The sequence below is a fragment of the Ahaetulla prasina genome, chromosome 7 (assembly GCF_028640845.1).
Source record: "Ahaetulla prasina isolate Xishuangbanna chromosome 7, ASM2864084v1, whole genome shotgun sequence".
Lineage (NCBI taxonomy): Eukaryota > Metazoa > Chordata > Lepidosauria > Squamata > Colubridae > Ahaetulla > Ahaetulla prasina.
Window position 1 is genome coordinate 42,367,178 of NC_080545.1, and position 22,082 is coordinate 42,389,259.

General features: G+C 38.5%; 1 protein-coding gene across 3 annotated transcripts in view; it reads right to left on the reverse strand.

The window, feature by feature from the left end:
- The window catches only part of AMIGO2 (adhesion molecule with Ig like domain 2), a 47,446-nt gene that overhangs the window by 20,398 nt on the left and 4,966 nt on the right, over positions 1–22,082 (reverse strand). The window contains exon 2 of one of the 3 annotated variants that reach the window (XM_058189946.1): positions 3,362–3,388. The exons of the other annotated variants lie outside the window; for them this stretch is intronic. The gene's annotated coding sequence lies outside the window, so the exon portion shown is untranslated. The remainder of the gene's footprint in view (positions 1–3,361; positions 3,389–22,082) is intronic. 3 annotated transcript variants of the gene reach the window in all.

The following is a 22,082-nucleotide window of genomic DNA, read 5'->3' on the forward strand; positions in this document are numbered from 1 at the left end:
GTAGAAAATATAAACCTAGAACAGAATCAGGAAATGATTACATATAAAGATGTCTTGTAAACTGAAAGAGGTAATTTGCAGTTAAAATCTCTGCAAGTATAAAGAGAGGAAGGGAAAAATTATACTTGGTTTCAATATGAGCAACTACGTGCTAGATGGAAGGAGATCAGAAAATTGGTATAGAGCAGAACGAGGGAAATTTGGTAAAGCAAATTAGAAATCAGTCTCAGGAGCATATAAAGAGATTGTATAATGTGTTACTTGAAATAGATTCTGAAAGGGACTTGGTAAAGGACTGTATGATAAAGTGGGCACAAAATTTTCAGGAGCCAATATTATTGGAAACGTGGGAAAAATTTGGGTTAGAAATGTTAAATTCACGCAGGCACAGAATCTGAGGAAAAACTTTTATAAAATGTTTTATAGATGGCATCTAGATCCTAAAAAATTATCGTGTATGTATCCAGAAATGCAAGCAAAATGTTGGAGATGTAATTGTGATGACGCTACATATTTTCACATTTGGTGGACTTGTAAGGACATAAAGGCCTTTTGGATAAAAATTTGGTGGATTTTACAAAATGTTTTGAAAAGAAGATAAAGTTCCTGCATAATTTTTCTTGTTGGGAATTATTACGGATTGTACAGTAATTGAGACTAAATTGATTTTAAATCTAATAACTGCAGCAAGATTACTAATAGGACAATATTGGAAGAAAAAAGAAGTACTAACAATAGAAGAATGGATACTGAAAGTTGCCAATTTGGCTGAGATGGCGAAGATATCAGCCTTTTTGAAAGACAATACGCAAGAAAGATACTTAAAGGAATGGAAAAAATGGATTGACTATATTCAACGAGATATCAGACTAAGAGTTATCAGACTGTTTTGAATGATTATGATGTATTATTTTGATTGCTTTTGGGGAAGTTAGGAATTGATGATTGTAGGGTATAATTAAGTTGGGACGAAATTTTTTAGCATATGTTTGTTTTATTTTAACTATACCTTGTGCTCGTTCCGGGAAGTCGGGGAGGGGTTGCGAAGGGAGGGGGAGGAGGGGGGGAAAGGGGGAAAAAAAATTTTGTAAAACTTTTTGAATAAAAAAAAACAAAAAAACAAAGGAACTTCCTGTGGTCGGGGAGAATAGGAATGTGCAGGTAAGCCTCAGTGAGGTCAATAGAAGGGTGACTTCCGAACACCATCCAGAATAGAACGAAGCGAGTGCATCTTGAATTTACAAAACAACAGATATCGGTTCAATCTTTTGAGGTCTAGAATAGGTCTCCACCACCACCCCGATGACTTGGGAACTAGGAATAAGAGGGAGTAAAACCCCTGTCCCACTAGATCTTCCAGCACCTGCTGAATAGCTCTAATTTCCAGGAGGTACCATGAGGTTTCATTTACTCTTGTCTTTAGACATCGGACATCGAATGAAAAAGGTCGGGTGGGGGGGTATTGATGAACTCCAGAGCCAATCCATGTTGAATTGTATTTCTGACCCAAACATCTGAAGTAATGGATTCCCATTGATTGGCAAAAAGGGCCAATCTACCACCAATGGGAGGACCAGCAATGCACTTACTGATGGCATCGGACAGGATGACCCCCTCGAAAGGGCCATTTGGATGAAAAGGATCTACCTCAGGATACCCTATCCTGACTCCCCCTCTGTCTGGGGTTGAAGGATCCCTGAAACCTAGAAGAACCAGCACCCCAATCAGAACCTCAAAAGGAAGAATGACAGGCAATTGGGTTATAACGGACTTCTCCCCTCTGCTGGACGGCAGGCAAAATCTTCCTTTTGTCCTTAGTCTCAACAATAAGAGGAACCAATGCAGCACCAAACAGGGACACCCCCGGAAAGGGTGCAGATGCTTAAACGCCACTTGTGGTGGGCATCCGCCTGCCAATGTCGCAGCCAAAGCAGGCGACGTGCTGTTATGGCAGATGCCATAGACCTGGAAGCAAAACACATAGAATGTAAGGTGGCATCCGCCAAACATTGGATCGCTGCAATGATCTTGTTCAGGTCCTGATGGATTCTGGTATCCTTCGCAGGAAGCTTCTCTTGAAGCTGCTGAAGCCACAGGATAGTCGCCCTATTGAAAAAGGCTGATGATGCTGAGCGCGCAGCCCAAGCCGAACCCTGATGTGCTTGCTGTAGAGACTGTTCTGCTTGCCTATCCTCTGGGCGCAGACCTTCTTCTGGCTGACCGGGAATCAAAGAGGAGGATAACAAGGCGGAAATAGGTGCATCCACGGTTGGAACCTGCAGAATAGAAGATAATTCGGCACCAACATTAAAGAAACATTTATCTGCTGAAGAAGGCAGAGTAGATGAACCAGGAGAAGTCCACTGACACTTGACCACATCCACAAAAAGTCTGGGTGTCGGAACCGTCTCCAATATCTTGTCTGGTTCAGAAAAAAGGGGGTCCGAAGAACCCTTGGCAGATGAAACAGCAGTCTGAGCGGCTGGAAGTCTCAGTTGAGCTACGTTAGTGGCCTTGAAGAGTAAGAACTTAAATAGATTAGGAGGAAAAAGTCTTCTAACGGTCAGTTGTTCAGGAAACAAGCCTTCATCCTCTGACAGATCAGGATCTCCATGCTCCACTTCTTCCAGAAGAGAAGGATGACTGACTACTGAATGAGATGGTGAAACAGCATCCACTGTGATCGAGACTCTTCAACCTCAGGATCTTCTACAATAACTGAGGCAGCAGAGCGAATGGAAGGAGTCTGGCCCGAGAAATGAAAACCAACCAGCAAGGTCTGCTGAATGGTCCGAGCTATAATAGCTTGAATATTTGTTGGCAGGATCGACTGTTGATCTGTGCCTAGACTAGCTCCAGGGGTATCAATGGGGGGCACAGGTTGAGGGTCAACGGCCAAAACCTCTGCAGAAAACTCATTCACGTCCTGAACAACTGGCACGGGAACTCCTTCCCACAAGGCATAGTGGAAATAGCCATGGGAGAACCCTGCAGTGAAACTTGGCCAGATAACTCGGCCACAGTATGTTCCTGAGAAGGGGTCCCTGCATGGGTAATGGGAACCGGGTTGACCATAGTAGAAACCGGCAATGCAGGCATAGTTGCTGCAAATCTTCTTTAGAGCTTGGTCTTGCCGCTGTTCATCCCTAAGGGATGCTTTTGAAGGCGGCTTAGGCTGGAGGCAAAAGAGACTTTGGAATCATGATAGGACGAATGACCTCCTGGTGGAAGATGTCTTAGAGGGACCGCTACTTAAAGGACTGGGTTCCTCTCGTGGTGGAGAGTCAGATTTGTTGGTCTTTTTAGACTTAGCCAGGGCTTTTGGCATGATTATTAATATTCAAATGGAGAGGTAACAAACCTCTGGCAATCAAGGAATCCGGACTGCCTGAAAGGACAGATAAGGGACCCAATTCAGTTAACATAAGAAAATATGGCTGAATGTAAACAAGCTGCACCCCCAAAATGGCGCCCACCAGCTGTAAGATGGGAAACACCTTGCTTCCAATCAATCGCTCTCAGTAGCAAGAGATCGGGCTAAAAGCGAGCATGCTTCATTGAGAAATTATTGCTATGCCCTGTAACAAGCACCAGCCTTTTCACACACCCCAAAACGCCGCTCCAGAAGCAATAAACAGCCAAAGCTGAAATCCGCTTGCAGAGATCCCAAAGGAGTCCCAAAATGGCAGCCGCCACGTGTAAGCCAATGGGGGCGGGGGGAGTTCTGAAAAATCTCCTGCAGCCGTTTTAGGTAATTCCATGCAATAAGCTCTAGTCGGCTGTTTACAAAAGTTAAGAGATCGCTAAAGGGAGACAGAGGGCTGAGGCATAAGGCAGGTTGCCTAAATGGGAGCAAAAGGCTCCACCGTGATCGTAAATAAATCGGGCGGCTAGATCTAAGAAAAAAAATTGCCGCCCAGCAAGCCCTCAGCAAACGATAACACATTGCCCGAAATGGATCTGGGAGTGTGAAAACTCCACTCTCCAACTCTCCGCTGCCTTCGGGGGTGCTGAAAACCCCACTAAAAGGATCCCAGAATGCCTGCAATTCAACAAGATTGAAGCAGAAAATTATATTCATTTTGCAGACAGCAGAGAGAACCCCAGTCCCAGCCAAAGCCTAAGCTCCAAGCAGGGGACAGGGCTCCTAGTGCCAATAATAATAAAATATTTTTTTAACTCACAACCAGGATTCAAGATTAAACTCCCTGTAGTCCAAGAATGGGGAGAAAATGCATGACACGTGTGTCCAGGCTGAAGGACTGAGTCAAAAGCTGGATTCCTGGGTTGCAGGAGGTGGGACTTAACAGCTTCATCAGACTCAGTCCTCCAAATTGAACAGAAGAGTACAACCCATTCCTGGCTGCTGTCTCCACCAATACGGAAAACGTCTATGGAGATTCTCAGTTATCCAGGTCTTTGGGACTATCTCTGCAGTAGTTATCATATTAGAAACCTAATTCAGTTTACTGTGATAAGACATACGATTTGGTGAAGTTTAACAAGAATTTCATCAGTTGAAATATGAATTAAAAGTGTTTAACATTTGTTTAATCAATGTGTAATTCATTTTCCAGAGCTGTTATGCTTTACAATACTATCACCCAATCTCAAAAAAAATGACCTGACCATTTTTTTAAGTACTATACTTTAATGCTGTTTCATTGAAATAAATGAATTTAATGCTGTTTCATTCAAATTCCCACTGTTGCCTCTCTTTTCAACATTCAACTTCTGATCCATTTATTTACATAATTTTTGATCTCATTAGTTCTGAGTCATACAAGTCTATAAATAAGGTCTAGTGAATTTCTAAACTATTCACCATTGTGAAGTAAGAGTTTCAAAGAGTTTCAAAATATTCTATCTTTGCCTTATTAATAATTAAATCTTTACCAAGCAAATTTATTAATGTTCCTCTTTGTGAAATCTTGTCCAAAATCTTACAAAATCATTAATAAATAATATATTGAATATCCAAATTGAGGGGAAAAACCAGTCCAGTTTCTCCCATCATATTGTTATATATCCAAACAAAATAACAATATGACAGGACATAAAATTAATGATTTGGTAAGTTTTTGACATTTATAAACTTGGGATAAAGAATTTGGGGACTTTTCTGTAATGTTCAAGATAATGTAAATATTTATGCTTTCATGTTCTGGTCCTTTTTAAAAATATTGATTTACTACCTGATCTAGGCAGGAATATTAGACATGACAATCCCCTCCATTTAATACTAAAAAGCTTATGCCAGAAGAAAGAAATAATAATAATTTAAAATTACTTCGATATAACTGTTTCTTATCATTTAAAAACAGGATATTAGAAAATAAATGATGATCTCACATAATAAGAAAAAATAATGGTGTGCTGCTGCTTTCAGAGTCTTTGAGTGATTTTCTATTCAATACCATAGGATGATATACTAAAGATAAAAGAGAGAACTCATTTTTCCATTTCCAACTACTCATATGTTTGTACTTGAGTCACCAGAATGCCAAAGAGAGAGACCCAAGAAGAGGCTTGGAAAAAATAACAGCTTTTATTTGTACAAAGAAAAGCTGGGTAGACCATTCCACAACATAAAGACAAAGAGCATGCAGTGAAAGGCCACACCTTGGGAAGGTATGGCGTCATTTTATATCTTCAGAGACATCAGCTTAGTACCAAATTCTGGCCCCCTGGTCCAGGCCTTCCTTTGGCAGTGAAGCAAGGAATAGGGGCTGAGAGCTTAGCAACACAGGTATTTGCCCAATGTCACCCTGCCAGGCCATGACATACCCCGCACCAGGCACTGAGTTGTACACAAAAACAAGATAACAGAAGTTAGATCACTGGTAGACGCAAATGGCAGAAGAAATTCTAATTCTTACAGGAGCAAGGCAATTCTTACAGAAGCGAAATAGCAATAGTACCTATTCTACTATTATTATGTCCTTTCATTTTCTTCACACTGATAATAAGATACATTCTACTTACCAGCAGTCTGAATCTTATAGAGAATTCTGTGTTATAAGTAGCATTTTCATTATAGCAAATATGTTTTGATTCTCAACGTCCCATATTGTATCAGGCACTTACAGGTAAAACAGGATAAAACTGTTTTAACAAAAATGTAGTACAGATATTACTATTATTTAGCATTTAAATAATAGCCTGATGTATAGTCTGATTGGTTTCCCTAAAATTAGAGGAAGTAAATTCATAGTTATATGTTGTTAACTAGGAATCTTTAAAAAAAGACTGAATGCTTCATAGAAGCTGAATGCTTCTCACAGGGACATCAAAATACCGTTATCAGGGTCTTGGTAGCTCTAGACCCAAGGTTCCCCAAATTCTTCAACTTATCAACTTCTTAATGAAATTTGAGATCGTTCATCAATTCCCAAGTATTTATTATATGAAAATAATGTAAAACTAATACTATAGTATGACAAATAATAATTACGGTTATAATGGTAGTCCCATTGATGGTTGGGGTTCAATACTGACCACTTTGGAAAAGTTCACTGTAGATCAGGGTGTCAAATTCAAGGCCCAGGGGCTGGATCTGGCCTACCAGGAGCTTAGATCTGGCCTGTGGGGACACCCTGAAAACAGCAAAGGACTGGCCCATGATGCTTCTGCCAGTGAAAACGGAGCACAGGTCCAAGCTCTGTTTTCACTGGCAGAGGGTTGCAGGAAGCCGTCACAGATGAAAACGGAGCTCAGGAGCCTGTTTGTGCTGGCAGAGCAATCGGGCCACTACAGGTGCCCCGACACAAGTGATGTCAAGCTGGCCCCACCCACCCTGGCCCCTCAAGGTCAAACACAATCGTGATGTGGCCCTCAATGAAATTGAGTTTGACTCTCCTGCTGTAGATGGTAGTTTGGAGTCTGTTCCTAAAGATGCTTTGAAACAAGTCTGTCTACATGTCATATCCTGGAATCATCTGGCCTCTGCACATAGCTTGTGTGATCTTATTAAAAGATGAGACTGCCTTAATTAAAGCAATGAAAAGACAGGAACTACACTGCAATGTATCTTTTCAGAACTATTACAGAAGCACTCTTCTACCCTAATGTCTAGTTACGTACAGCATGAAAAGAAAATCTGAACTACATAACTCAGTAACCGAAACTGCAGGTCCAAAGTTAAGAAATACTGGAGCTTAGTTAAGCAGGTCCTCCTTTAATCTTCCATGAAGTACATTGAATATTATAAAAGAGACCCTGCCCATTTCTTTTTTGAACTACCTGATAGATCAAAAATTATGTTTTATTAGTATTCTATAAATGATGATGAGAAATTATGATTTACTTGATGTAAGACTTGAATTATTATTTTTTTTCTGGCAAATGTCTAGACAAGGATCTGCAATTTACTGGCAAGATTTTCAGAAGTTGTTTTGCCAATGCCTCATGGGTGAGAGATAGTGGCCCAAAGTCATCCAGCTGATTTCATGCCCAGGCTGGGATTAAAACTCAAGACTCCCCGTTTATGCCTTTAACCATCACTACACAAAACTGGCTCTGAATCCATACCATGCCCAAATCTAAATTTGCAAACAAGGGGGAAGGAAGCTGAGGTGCCAGAAGCATGAATTCAACCTCTAGCAGTTGCTAAAACTTGCGCTTTGAAAAAAAAAACACAGTAATATTATGACTTGATTTTTTCTGCTTTGTTGGGCAATGAAATGAGTCATGTGTATTTGCACTTTTTAAAACATGAGAACATGCAATTCTTTCTTACAAAAATCAGAATCAATCAGAATGGAGCTGGAAGGGACCTTGGAGAATAGAGCTGGAAGAGTTTTGTGTATAACTTGCAGATGAGAATCTTCCTTTCTCTGCTGGCTGTCAACTGCAATCTTCAATCAGAATAGAGCTGAAGGTCTTCTAGTCCAACCCCTTGCTCAAGCAGGAGACCCTATACCATTTCAAATGGGTGGCTGTCTACCCTTTTCTTAAACATTTCCAGTAATGAAGTACCTACAACTTCTGAAGGCAAGCTGTTCCATTGGTTAATTATCCTTACCTTTAGGAAGTTTCTCCTTAATTCCAGGTTGCTTCTCTCCTTGGTTAATTTCCATCCATTATTTCAGCGTTGACCCCCTCTTCTTTGTGGCAGCCCCTCAAATACTGAAATACGGTTATCATGTCACTCCTAAGGAAAGTTTCTTATATAATTTTGATTTTATTTTTAAACGATTCTGATTACAGTTACCTATCATGCTAAAAACAGGGTGTCAAACGCAAGGCTAACAGGCCAGATCCAGCCCGCAATATGCCCAGATCTGGCCTGTGGGGATACCCTGGGGACAGCGAATGCCTCAATGCGGCCCCCAATGCCTCAGGCTCCAGCCCAGGCCGGCCAGGCTGGCCTTACATCCACGGGCCCATCCTAGAGCCAGCAAGGGCCAGCCCCCACACCCTGGGCAGTGCGCACAGGAGGCAGTGAGTATTCATGGGGCATTGCGGCTCTGGGGACTGTCTTGCCCTGCAGGCTGACTGTGTTCTGAGCACTTCCCTTTCAACCAGGATGTGGGCACTCATCGCCTCCTGTGCGCACACCCAGGGGGCGGGGCCCAGGCATTGGGGCAGTCTCTCACTGGCTCCAGGTGACTTTGGGGGTCGGATCTAAGGCTGACCATGTTCCAGCCACAACTAATTGTAGTTCAGCACCTGCTCCAATGCCTCCATGCCCTGCTCGCTGGCCTGGCCTTGCAGCCCCCTTTCACTGGGACCACCCTGCCCCACGTGGGAAAGCTACAGCTGGGCGGAAGCAAAAGTGCCCTTTTGGCATCTAAAGTTGGTCTAGGCCTGGAGGCAATGAAGAGGAGGGTGGACCAAAAAAGAAGCCGCTGCTCTGCAGGGTTTTTCTTTTAAAGCTGCCAGAGGCTCTGGGCAGAGGCTTTCCATTTTGACTCCTCCCCCTGTTGTTGCCTCTGCATGTCTCTCAGCTCACCTCTCCCAGACCTATATATGCGTTTGTGTGTGTGTGTGTGTGTGTGCACGGGGGGGGGGAATCTCCCCTTGCAGCCCTGCGCTATGACATTGGCGAGGAAAAGAACAGGAGAGATAAGAGAAGCTGGAATGGGAGCTTCTTGCAGCCTTCCATGGGGCTGGGGCGGGAGCTGGGGGCAGGGTGCAATGCAATTGGCAGGTTGGGGTGTGTGTGCAGTCCACAGTACCTTGAGCACACACCATTGAAGTGGTAATAGATGAGAAAAAGAAACAAGCACTCCCAAAAAATTTTTCACTAGTTTTCAGCCTGCCATCTCAGAAGGTCTCCCTTGGGGGAGGGGCTGCAAGGGGTGAGCTGAAAGCCACATACACATGAACAAACGTGCGCGGGTCTGGGAGAGGTGAGCTGAGCTGAGAGCCACGCAGAGGCCCATCAGCCTCTGTCCATCGCTATCTGCCTCTTGCCAGCTCTGCCCAGAGACTGTCAGCTTTAAGAAGGAAGGAAGGAAGGAAGGAAGGAAGGAAGGAAGGAAGGAAGGAAGGAAGGAAGGAAGGAAGGAAGGAAGGAAGGAAGGAAGGAAGATAGATTATAATGAGAGAGGGAGGGTCTGAAGGAAGTCCTGCCTTAGCACTTGGCCACCAACAGCCCTGCTGTCCTTTCACCATCCCCTGGCCAAAGAGCAGTAAGTAAGAGCATAGCAGTAAGTAGCTTCAAGGAGGAGGTAAGCGCAGCAAGGTGCCCCCTTGGGGAAGTGGGGCTGGGCCATGGGCTCCCAGTGCCCTGGGCTCCCAGGGCCAATACTCTGCTGCCCAGAGGATTGAAGGCATCAAGGATTACAATTCAGTATCCTCTTTTTTTTATAACTGACATGATCTAAAGGAAATAAAGGAAGTATTACATCATGGGAAGTAAGGATATTTAAAAAAGGAAAAGAAATGAAAAAAGGAAAGGTGACACCCACAAATATGCAATCAGTCCCCTTAAGGTATAGTGGCAGGTGAAAAAAAGTACAAGATTTCAACTATGCAGAAATGGCTGCCATCTTTTTGTTTTACCTCTCTTTACATTGGCCTGGTGAGCTTATAGTTGTTTATAGCAGGGGTCCCCAACCAGGGGTGAAATCCAGCAGGTTCTGGAGAACTGGCAGCAGAAATTTTAAGCAGTTTGGAGAACCGGCAGCAGAAATTTTGAGTAGTTCAGAAAACTGAAAAATCTGGGCCCATCGCATGCTGCCTGGCCCCAGAATGGGGCGGGAATGGAGATTTTGCAATACCCTTCCCTCAGGAGTGGGGAGAAAATGGGGATTTAGCAGTATCCTTCCTCTGGAGTGGGGTGAGAATGGAGATTTTGCAGTATCCTTCCCCTGCCATGCCCACCAAGCCACACCATGCCCACCAAGCCACGCCCACAGGACCAGTAGTAAAAAAAATTGGATTTCACCATTGCCTCCAACCCCAGTCTGCAGACCACTACCAGTCTGTGGCCTATTAGTAATTGGGCCATGCAAGTGAGTCAAGCTTCATCTGTGCATTCACAGGATCTAGGTAGCACATGAAACCATGCCTCCCCTGGTCCGTGGAAAATTATTTTTCAATGGAACCAGTCCCTGGTGCCCAAAAGGTTGGGGGCACTGGTTTATAGCATCCATAATCCAAATTGCAGAGCCAAACTGTAGATGGTCTTTTTTTTATAATTTATGGGAAACATTCAAAATACTTTCGTTCTAAAATTCCTTTCCTAATACATTCCTAACAGCAAAAACAAGTGGAACCATGAAGGTCTGTCATCTTTTTATATTAGTCATTTCATGTGCTCAGCAATAATGACCTTTCTCCCTCAATATATTAAGAACTAGTACTTTCACTACTGAAAACACAGACTTAGAATGTAAGCAGATTATAGCATGCTGCTGATTACATATCTCAAAATTACATTATATTTCAAGCTTATTGCTTCAGGTCAGCAATCTAGCCCATGGAAATTTTATCACACTAATACTGAAAGGTAAGTTTGGTGAAAAGCAGCAATTAATCCAATAAAACTTGTGGCAGGCTTAAAATATACCAAATTACCTTTGAACATTGTTAAAGCCACATTTAAATGCAATGTTTGCAATGCTTCTCAAAGATTTCTGGGGCATTTTCTAACACTCCCTTCTTCTTAACTGGAGGAGGTAGGGTTCCTGTTGGTGTCCTCTCTCAAACATGAGTCAGCTAGACCAGGGTTTTCAAAATAATGCTTCATAGAATCCTGCAAACCTTGATAAAGTTCCATGAAAGACTTGGGGGCGGGGGGAAGGGGTGAGACGGCACAAATGCAGCCAAGGCCACCATAGAATTTTTCCTAAGGTTTGTTGGAGTTAAGCATCACCAGAGAACCAGACAAATTTTAAGATGGCTCCATTTCTGTGGTTAATGTTCATTCTCTTTTGTGCCTAATAGGTTTTTAATACTTTAATAATGACTGTTTTTATATATTTAATGTTTTAATTGATTGTTGTATATCGCCCAGAATTACTTTTTTGTGAACTGGGTGGCCATATCAATTTGATAAAGGATAGTAATACTTTGATAAATATAATTTTGAGATTCAGAGTTTCCAAGAACACATTCTATGATTTGAAAAGGTCAATGTTTAAGAGAGTCAAGTGGCGCAAAGGAAGCAGTTCCTTTTCCATATGCTGTGTTCAAAGCATGACAAAACAAAGCATATGAAATTAAAAAATTTAAAATGATATTGGGGATGCTCGACTGCCATTTCAGGAAGAGGAGGAGAGAGGAGTAGAAGGAGGGAAGAAAGTAGGTAGGAAAGTATAGACAAGGAGGAGGGGAATAAGAGGGTTAGATAGGGTGGAAGAAGGGAGGAGTGGAGAAGGAGGAGAGGAAGTAGTAAAGTGAAGGAGATGAAGGATGGGAAAGTAGTAGAGGGTAGAGAGGGAGATTGTGTAGTAAGGAAGTGGCAGTCGGGCAGGCCTGAATCAGTAATAAATAAAAATTAATGATTAATGATGGATAATAATTTGTACATAAATATGATGTTGAAAAATGGAAATAAAAAATTATTTAAAAAAAACAAAAAAAAACAAAGCATTTCTTAGAAGCTTTGCAACCATACAGAAAGCGACTATTTGTGTTGAACCAAAAGTCTTGGGATTAAACGTGATCTATAGAACAAAATTTCAGAATTAGATTAATTAGTTTTTACAGGCATGGTTACTTCAGCTACTTTTTCAGACAGCAGTAGGATCCAATGTATATTCATCGGCATTGTACATAACAATTATAACCTCCTGGGAACTTGGTTTTTATGTCCACATTCAATAACCATGATAATTCTAGTTCACAGGTTACAATTAAACTCATTTAAAATCCTGATTGACTTTTATGTTATATCTACATAACAGATGGAAAGTATGCATTTTTGAACTATAGGAATAGTACAGAATTTGTAAAATGGAATCAGCAGCAAATTCCAATAAACAGTAACCAGAACATAGGAAAGGTGTGGGTCGCAAGTAGTTCAGTAACAAAATGTAATATAAATTGCTGGTGGAGGATAAAATTCTTGGCTAAACCTCTATCATTGACTAGATTAATACATAGTACTGAACCATTGCTTGTTTTAACTGTGTTGTATTAAAAACTATAACTGATTAAGTTTACGCAACATGCAAACATGCAATATCTTAAGCATACTTTGACTTTGTACAATGTCTGAATTCTAAGACTTCCTGTAGATGAAGTCATTTCAGACCAGTCTTCCTCAAACTGGTGCTCTCCAAAAATGCTAATGTAACATGCGTTATTTCTGGCTGTGTAATCCAATAATCTGGAGGTCATTACATTTGAGAAGTTTACTGTACATGTACAGTAGGCCAAGGAGAAACCTCTATGATTCTAATGGGTCACAGAGATGTGATTTAATGTACACCTTCAATTATGAAGAAAAATTATAGCATTACCGGGATATATAAAACTGTAGAATTGCTAGAACATCACTGAAGAGGGAAATTTTATTCAAGAAATAAATTGACTGGAGGCTCCAGTGACATCACCGCTCCTGCTGGGTGCTCTAACAGGGCACTCCGCGTTAGAAGATTGTAAAAGTCAGTGAAACAGTATAAATCACTGTTCACTGACCTTAGCATACCCTTTAGGCATAAGAGGGTTATGCAGAGTTGTGGGGGAGTGGTAGATCTGGACAGGGGGTTTGCTCTTAAGAGCGAATTTTCCTGGATTTATGATCCCACCGAACTTCACTATCTCCAACTTCAAACGCGCTCCTGTTTTTTTTCAGGAAAAAAGTAGGGGTCATTTCTGCTCAAAAGGACTTATTAAATTGATTGATTTCTAAGCAGACGGGAATTTCACAAGCGTTCGATCATTGAAGTAGAATCAACACGGCAAGTATACCGACTCCCTTTTTGAAACTTGAAACCTCTTTGTCTCTGATTAATTGACTTTTAAAATGGCGTCTGAAAGCGAAAGTGAATTTTTTTAGTACAACAAAGTAGCGTTATTTGTGGATTCTTACAAACGGAGTTCTCTTATACTGAAAGGAGTAAAGGAAAGTTGTTAAGTTTAAATTCCTGATTCTTTTGAAGACAGAATGGCAGCTAAACCTTTAAAGCCTTCTGGAAGAAGGGGATCTGAACCAAGTCTTGAGGATATATTGAAAGTACAATTAAAACTTTCTGAAGATAGGCAAAAAGAGATGATGGAGAATTTTAATGCAAAAATAAGAGAAGATATTCTCATGGCTGTTCAAGGATTGAGTACAAAAATTGAGGGATTGGAAGAAGAAATGCAACAGATCTCTCAGTCAAATAAGCATTTAGAAGACAAAATGAAAGGTGTTCAGAAAAAGTGGATCAAAATGAAGATCAGGTTGTGATATTACAATATAAACTTATGGAAGGAGCTCTTAGAATCGTGGTATGCAAGAACAGCAAGGAAGACTTAAGAAAATTATATCAGAAGCATTGGCTGAATTTATTGAAGTGGACCCCAAGAGGTAGCTTACCAAATTGATAAAATATATAGAGTTAACTCCTGGATTGCAAGACAGAGAAAGCTTCCTCGGGACATTGTGGTTTATTTTGTGAAAAGGACTATGAGAAATCAGATTCTGCAAGTTTCATATCAGACAACTTTAAAAATTGGAGAACAGGAGTTGAAGGTGTTGAAAGAGATTCCTTCAAAGATGTTAAGAGATAGGAAGGAATTTGTTTTTTTTACACAAGAACTTAAAAAACATCAGATTCAATTCAGATGGGAGGTGCCAGTTGGACTGACAGTATTCTATCAAGGAAGGAGATATAGAATTGACACTGTTTTAAAGGCAAAGGATTTTCTTTCTACAGTTTTGAAAGTCGAAATAGAAGTGATAGAAAAACTTCAAGAGATTCAAGAAGGCGTGGTGATCCAAGAGCCTTCATTGCTGCCAGCATCAGAGGAACCACAAGAGCAAAGGGTGACAAGAGGAGCTCTTAAGCGTAAAGAAGAGCAACACTCTCAAAGTAAAAGTCAGGACCCCAGTATGGAAGCTGTGGAGGAGCTAGACGGAAGATACCGGAGGAGGATCTTCCGTTGTTTGCTCAAACCCTCAGGAGGCCAGTAATGGCAAATAGAATTTTGTCATGGAATGTTAATGGCTTGAATTCAGCTCAGAAAAGAAGGAAAATATTTCACTACTTGAAACAATTTAAAAATGATGTGATTTGTTTGCAAGAGACACATATAAAATTATTAGACCAAAAATACTTAATTAATTCAAAATTGGTAAACATTTTGTTGCATCAGCTTTGGAAAAGAAGCATGGAATTGTTGTATATATCAGGAAGGATATACCAGCTAAGTTAATTGAGGCAGATATTCAAGGAAGATTTATTGCTATTGAACTGGTGATAGATGCAAAAGACTTTGTTGATAGGTATTTATGCACCTAATCAGCAACAAGAAAAGTTTTATAAAATGTTACATGAGAGGTTGACCTCTGGGATTATAGTTCGTTTATTTTATTAGGAGACTGGAATGGAGTAATTGATACAAGAAGTGATAAGAGAACCTCTTCCAAGAAGATACCTATACATGCAAAACTGCCAAAATCCTTTTTTGAAATGATGGAAGACTTTGAGTTTAGAGATATATGGAGGTTACGGAATCCAGATGAGAGAGATGTTACTTTTTTCCGATAGGCATCAATCTTTCTCACGTATTGATTTTATTTTAATTTCTAATGACTTGCTTTCTAGGGTGAAGAAAATGAAGATATTTCGAGGTGTTTAACTGACCATAGCCCAGTATGGATGGAATTATTACAAGGGAAAAAAGGTGGTAGAACATGGAGGTTGAATGAAAATCTGTTTAGATATGAGGATAATGTAAATCATTGTAAGAAACAGTTGAAAGAATTTTTTGATTTTAATATGCACAAAGGGACACCTATAGGAACTGTGTGGGAGGCGAGTAAAGCTTTTATTAGAGGTATATTGATATACTTGGACAATAGGCAGAGGAATAATAAACAAAGGCAGCGTAGGTACTTGGAAGAAGAAATTCAAAAGAAGCAACAGTTATTAATTCAAAACCCACAAGATCACAAACTTAAAGAGGCTATAAAAATATTACAGAGTCAATTTAATATGTTAATGGCAGACCAGGTGGCAACGAATATACAATATGCTAAACATAATACCTTTTGTAATGCAAATAAACCTGGGAGATGGTTGGCATATAACTTAAGGAAAAAACAGAAAGCACGTGTCATACAAAAAATAGAATATAAAGGTAAAGAGATATATCAACAGGATAAAATTAAAAAGGCATTCTCAGAATTTTACACTGCTCTATATGCAAAAGACAAAATATTGAATAGGGACATTTATGATTATTTGAAAGATTATAAGGTTAATATTCTAACATTAGAACAGAGGGAGGAGCTGAATCGGCCGATAGCTACTGGAGAAATAGTGGAGGCAATTAAACAATTAAAAATGGGGAAAACCCCTGGTACAGATGGTCTTACAGCAAGTTATTATAAAAAATTACAGGATGAAATATTAGGCCCACTTAAAGAATTATTTAATCAGATACAACTAGGAGTGGGAATACCCCCGTCATGGAAAACATCTTTTATTTCACTGATACCAAAAGAGGAGCAAGATTGCCCTAAACCCGGTAACTACAGGCCGATTTCACTTTTAAATAATGATTATAAGATTTTTGTAAAAATAATAGCAAATAGATTAATGTTAGTTTTACAACAAAGAATTCATACTGATCAATCTGGTTTTATAAAAGGGAGGCAGATGAGGAATAATGTTAGACAGATTATTAATATATTGGAATATTTGGAAAAGAAGAATACTTCAGCAGCACTTATTTTTTTGGATGCAGAGAAAGCCTTTGATCGATTGCATTGGGATTTTTTATTTAAATTAATAGAGAAAATGCAATTTGGAGATTGTTTTGTTAGAATAATTAAAGCGATTTATGGAGAGCAAACAGCTCAGATTATAATAAATGGTAGTTTGACAGAAGTTATTAAGATTGCAAAAGGAACGAGACAGGGATGTCCCTTATCACCACTATTGTTTGTTTTGACTCTGGAACCATTATTAGATAAAATACGAGAATTAACGAAAATAGAGGGAATTAAGATTAGACAATATGAGTACAAAGTTAGAGCTTTTGCAGATGATGTAGTGGTTACTTAACAAATCCTATAAATTCAAGTAGATTTTTGTTGGAAGTAATTGATAAATATGGAAAGGTATCAGGATTTAAAATAAATCAGAATAAAACAAAAGTGATAATCAAAAATATGTCTATACAACAGAAACAAAAACTAGAGGAAATGACAGGATTTGAGGTGGTAAAAAAGGTTAAATACTTAGGGGTTTATATTAGCTCATCGAACAAGAAACTTTATAAGAATAATTATGACTTGCTATGGCAAAAAGTTCAGAATGATATGAGTGTCTGGAAAAAATTGCAGTTGTCGCTATTGGGAAGGATTGGCTATTAAAATGAATGTGTTACCTAGATTTTTGTTTCTGTTCCAGATGATACCAATAATTAAAAAGATAAAAATTTGGAAGATTGGCAGATTGGGATTAATAAATTTATATGGCAGGGTAAAAAGGCGAGGTTAAAATGAAAATAATACAGGACTCACGGGAAAGAGGTGGCTTAAAATGCCTAATTTTAAACTATATTATGAAGCAGTAGCCCTTTCAGTAATAAGTGACTGGTTTAATTTAACGGAGGAAAGAATTTTGAATATAGAAGGTTATGACTTGTTATATGGATGTCATGCGATTTATTTTATGAAAAAAGTGGATAGGGCTTTTAAGAATCATGTGTTGAGAAGTGCTCTTTTGGTCTGGAAAAATATTCTTATAAATTAGATTACAAGATTCCTATATGGGTGAGCCCCAGACATGCAATAGAGAATATAAATATAGAACAGAAACAGGAAATGATTACTTATAAAGAACTTTTGTATGCTGAAGGTGGTAGATTGCAATTAAAATCATTACAGGTATTAAATGAAGAAGGGAGGAATTATACTTGGTTTCAATATGGGCAAATAAGTGCTAGATGGAAAGAAGATCAAAAATTGGTATAATGCAAAGGAGGAAAATTTAATAAAGCAAATTAGAAATCAGACCCAGGAGCATATAAAGAGATTGTATAATGTGTTGCTTGAAATAGATTCGGAAAAGGATTTGGTAAAGGACTGTATGATAAAATGGGCACAGAATATTCAGGAACCAGTAATGTTGGAAACATGGAGAAAATCTGGGTTAGAAATGTTAAGTTTACACAAGCACAGAATTTAAGGAAAATTTTTATAAGATGTTTTATAGATGGCACTTAGATCCCAAAAAATTATCATGTATGTATCCTAATATCCAAGCGAAATGTTGGAGGTGTGATTGTGATGATGCTACATATTTTCATATTTGGTGGACTTGCAAGAAAATTAAGGTCTTTTGGATAAGAATTTGGTGGATTATTCAAAATGTACTGAAGAAGAAGATAAAGTTCCTGCCACAATTTTTCCTTTTGGGAATTATAACGGATTGTACAGGGATTGAGACTAAACTGATTCTGAATTTAATAACAGCAGCAAGACTGTTGATTGGACAATACTGGAAGAGAGAAGAGGGACCTACAATAGAAGAATGGATTGAAAGTTATTAATTTGGCTGAGATGGCTAAAATCTCAGCTTTTTAAAAGACAATACGCAGGAAAGATATTTAATTGAATGGAAAAAATGGATTGATTATCTACAAAACAGATATCAGATTAAGAAATATCAGATTGCCTTTGAATAATTAGGAAGTTATTTTATGTAATGGGGAGGGTGTTGGGAGACGAAAAGCTTTGGATGAGGTCAATTGGATTGGAAGGGAAAATTTTATTCTATGTTTGGTTTATGTATAACAATACCTTGTGATTGACCCGGGAAGCCCGGGGGGGGGGGAGAGGGGGTTTTCTGGGAGGGAGGGGGGAAAAAAGGGGGGAAAATGTTTGTTTTTTTAAAACTTTTTCAATAATAAAAAAAAAGAAATAAATTGACTGCTGTATTTTTGTTATACTATCTCTCTCTCCATTTGATGCTATCTAATTTGCACATTAATTTCGCATTCCACTTCAGCTATAATTTAGTTTTAATAGCAGTCCCATTTTGTCTTTACCTCACTTTTTCTGATTTTTTTTTTATCATCTTGCCTGAAGAAAACAATTTGGATACTAAAAAGCTTGCAAACTGTGCTATGAAAAAATATGAATTTTTGACTGTATGGTTATTTTTTTAATAAATTATTTTTATATTTTCCAAATTGTAGCCCATGGGCAATGCATTTAGGGAAGTTAGAAGAGGAATAAGAATAAAAACTCATCAGAATGTTTAAAAGACATTAATCCATAGTAATTAATTGAATAAATATGTTATTTATCCATTAATAAATCAGCAAAAGACAGAAACTAAGAAGAGAGTTTTATGGAGAAATTATTAAGGGAACTATTTCAATTTATCTATTAGCAGCAGATTCAACTCTCTTTGACCAAAGCCTACAAAAGGCAAAGCAGATCTTGTTTGTAAACACATTTGCCTATCTTCATTTGAATAATAAGAATAAGATGCTCGGACATTATGAAACACCTTAATTTAATTACCAGCAATTACAAGAAAAGGTACAAAAAGCTTATTAGCGCTGGAAGTTATTTCACAAGTATGTGGTTTTAGCCAGCCGGCAATTTAAAAACTCAGAAGAAGCATGCAGTTATCCAACATATAACATGCTATCCTAAACCACAAGCCAAATCACTAGCTGATATTTACAAGAACTTATGAATCATATTTTAAGTAGGTAAGAACGGATGTGCTGGTTTAAAATGGTTTCAGACACACCCACACACCCACACTCACACCCCATGCTTGTCCATTCATCTCTGTAACTACTTAATGCTGGTAGATGAGAATTAGAAAACCACAATCCTGCAGTTCTGGCTTGTTTAGACATTACCATAATCTGTAAACACCAGAGTGATTTGAGAGGCTTAAATAAAAAAGTAATTCTCTTTCCTACTGCTTTCCTTTATTAGAGGTTGCTTTAAACATCGAAGAATGGATATAATTAATAACTAAATGTATTATTGGTCTTTAATGCATGAACATTCATGTTTGCAATAGGCTAACACCCAACAACTTTTTGCCATTGTTTTCTCCAACAGTCCCCAAGTTTCCTGAGGCAAAGATGGTTGAATATATATATATATATAAATAAATAAATATATAAATTTAGATTCTAAATCCTACATGCGCCTACCAGAAACTTACAGCCATTGTCAGCTTAGGACTTGCTTCCAAATAGAAATGTATAGAAATGAACTTTTAGTGTTGAATCAAAATGAAATAAGGCTAAATTAATAGCTATAAAACATGTTATTGACAGACTTATTTTATTGCTACGCAAATAAATTGACTTATTCTGTTAAGAGAAAAACAGAGATTATATTGAGTAAACGGCTGGAAACTTATCTTGTTAAATAAATGGTTTCCTGGTGTACTGCAGCTCTGGAAAAGCTTAGAAAACACAGAGTTGCCTACATATTCTGAATGAGCTTTCTAATTCTCAGATTCACTGTCATGCCCCAGGTAACATTCACACTTGAAATGCAGATTCATTTTTTGGTGGAAATTTGGACATAATGATAGGTTTCTTTATGAGTCACAAGTTACCATTACTGATGTACAGAATCTCATTTGGAATCTGGGTGTTCCCTTAAAATAAGAACAGATATGAAAACAGCTAAATTTTCTGGTAGTTTGAAGTAGTCCTTATCATATAAGTAAGATGAGGCTGATTTTGAAAGAATTTGAGGGTTATGGGGTTATTTTTTAACAGTGATACATTAAAATTTACCATCTTTCACCTCTTTCTAATTAAAAAATGACAGGAAAATATAATTGTTTTCAGCAAACATGGTTATATGGGAATTTGTGCCCTGACAAAGTACAGCCTTCACAAGTTGCTCTTTAAGTCAAATAAATCAAAGACAAACAAGTGTATTCTGCAATTCTGTTTTTGAGGTATACTGCCTGATTAAGATGATCTAAGCTGAAACCACAAAACTCAATCTATAATGGTTTCAGAATTTCTTACTTTCAGTCTGTGTCATAACAACACCCCACTAGGTGTCAATCTCCCCTGATCTTGGCTGATCTCAAAATCAAAACGGGTCAAGTCTGATTAGTGTTTACTTGGAATAAAACCAAGCTAGATTTTGAAGTTTTAAGAAAATATAAATAACCCAACAATGAAATAGTAAACCTCATCTATACTGTTGCTAAGAAAAATATGAATATATCCATGAGGTTGATAACAGTTGAGCTTAGCCTGTAAAAGACTCCTTAAATTCACTCAAATGCCGTCGAAAGGCACAGCTATCTATTGGATAATCCATTGGATTATCTACTAAATAGATAACTTAGTTTATTTTTTCTTTTGATATTGATCACTATGGTATTGATTTCATGGAGTGTCTTCCTTGATTTCTGCACATTTCCAAAATGTGGCACAAGAGCAAATCTCTCCCCCCCCCCTCTGCTTTTATATTAAGCATACAGGCAGGGATGAAAAAGAATTCCATTTAGGAGTAAACAATTGCGCAATACCAAGAATGCTTAAGTACACACAAAGAACACAATTAACTTATATTCAGATATGAAAACATGTTTTTAGCAGTACAGAATGTAAAAAACAGGATGCTTATAAAAAGCCAGCATTTAGCACATGCAGTACTTTATATGTAAAATTATAGAGACAAACAGATACAATTCTAAATATAAAGGGCTGATCAAAAATTATTTTTACAATATTACAGCCCTTCGCTTCAGGATGGCAAACATCTATCAGGAATTCAAAACTCTGTGTTGAAAGCCAGACCTCCAAATATTGTTTTCTAAGGTGCTCGGGAAAACATACAAAGTTGTAGTCCATTTTAAAGTGAGATGTGTGCTCTCATGACTAAATGGCATAACCTCTAAATGTAACTGACTTGTAACTGTACATAGAGAACTTCTATTTCAAGGCAATTGTTTTTTCTGAAATGGATATATTATGACAAAAAAATCTGGAATTGCCTGGAATAGGTAGCTGATCTATTGCTAATTATTTCTGCTCAATTTAAATGTGATTACATTGACTGGGCTACCATATGCAGAACCCCTAAGCATAATCTTTGAAAAATCTTTCAGGACCCCAGCTCCCTTCCCAATCTATGATCACTAGCCACGGTCATCCCTATCTTCAAAAAGGGAGACCCCAGACCAATCTCTTTATGCTGCGTCACCTGCAAAGTCATGGAATCAATCATCAACCAATCCATTACCCTCCGCCTAGAAACAAACAATTTACTCTCCAATAAACAATTTGGTTTCAGAAAAAAATGATCCTGTAATCTTCAACTTCTACACTGCAAAAACATATGGACGACAAATCTTGATCAGGGCAAAGCAATAGATACAATTTACATAGACTTCTGTAAAACTTTGATTCAGCGGTACAGGACAAACTACTTCTAAAACTAAAATCCTACGGCATCTCCGGACCCC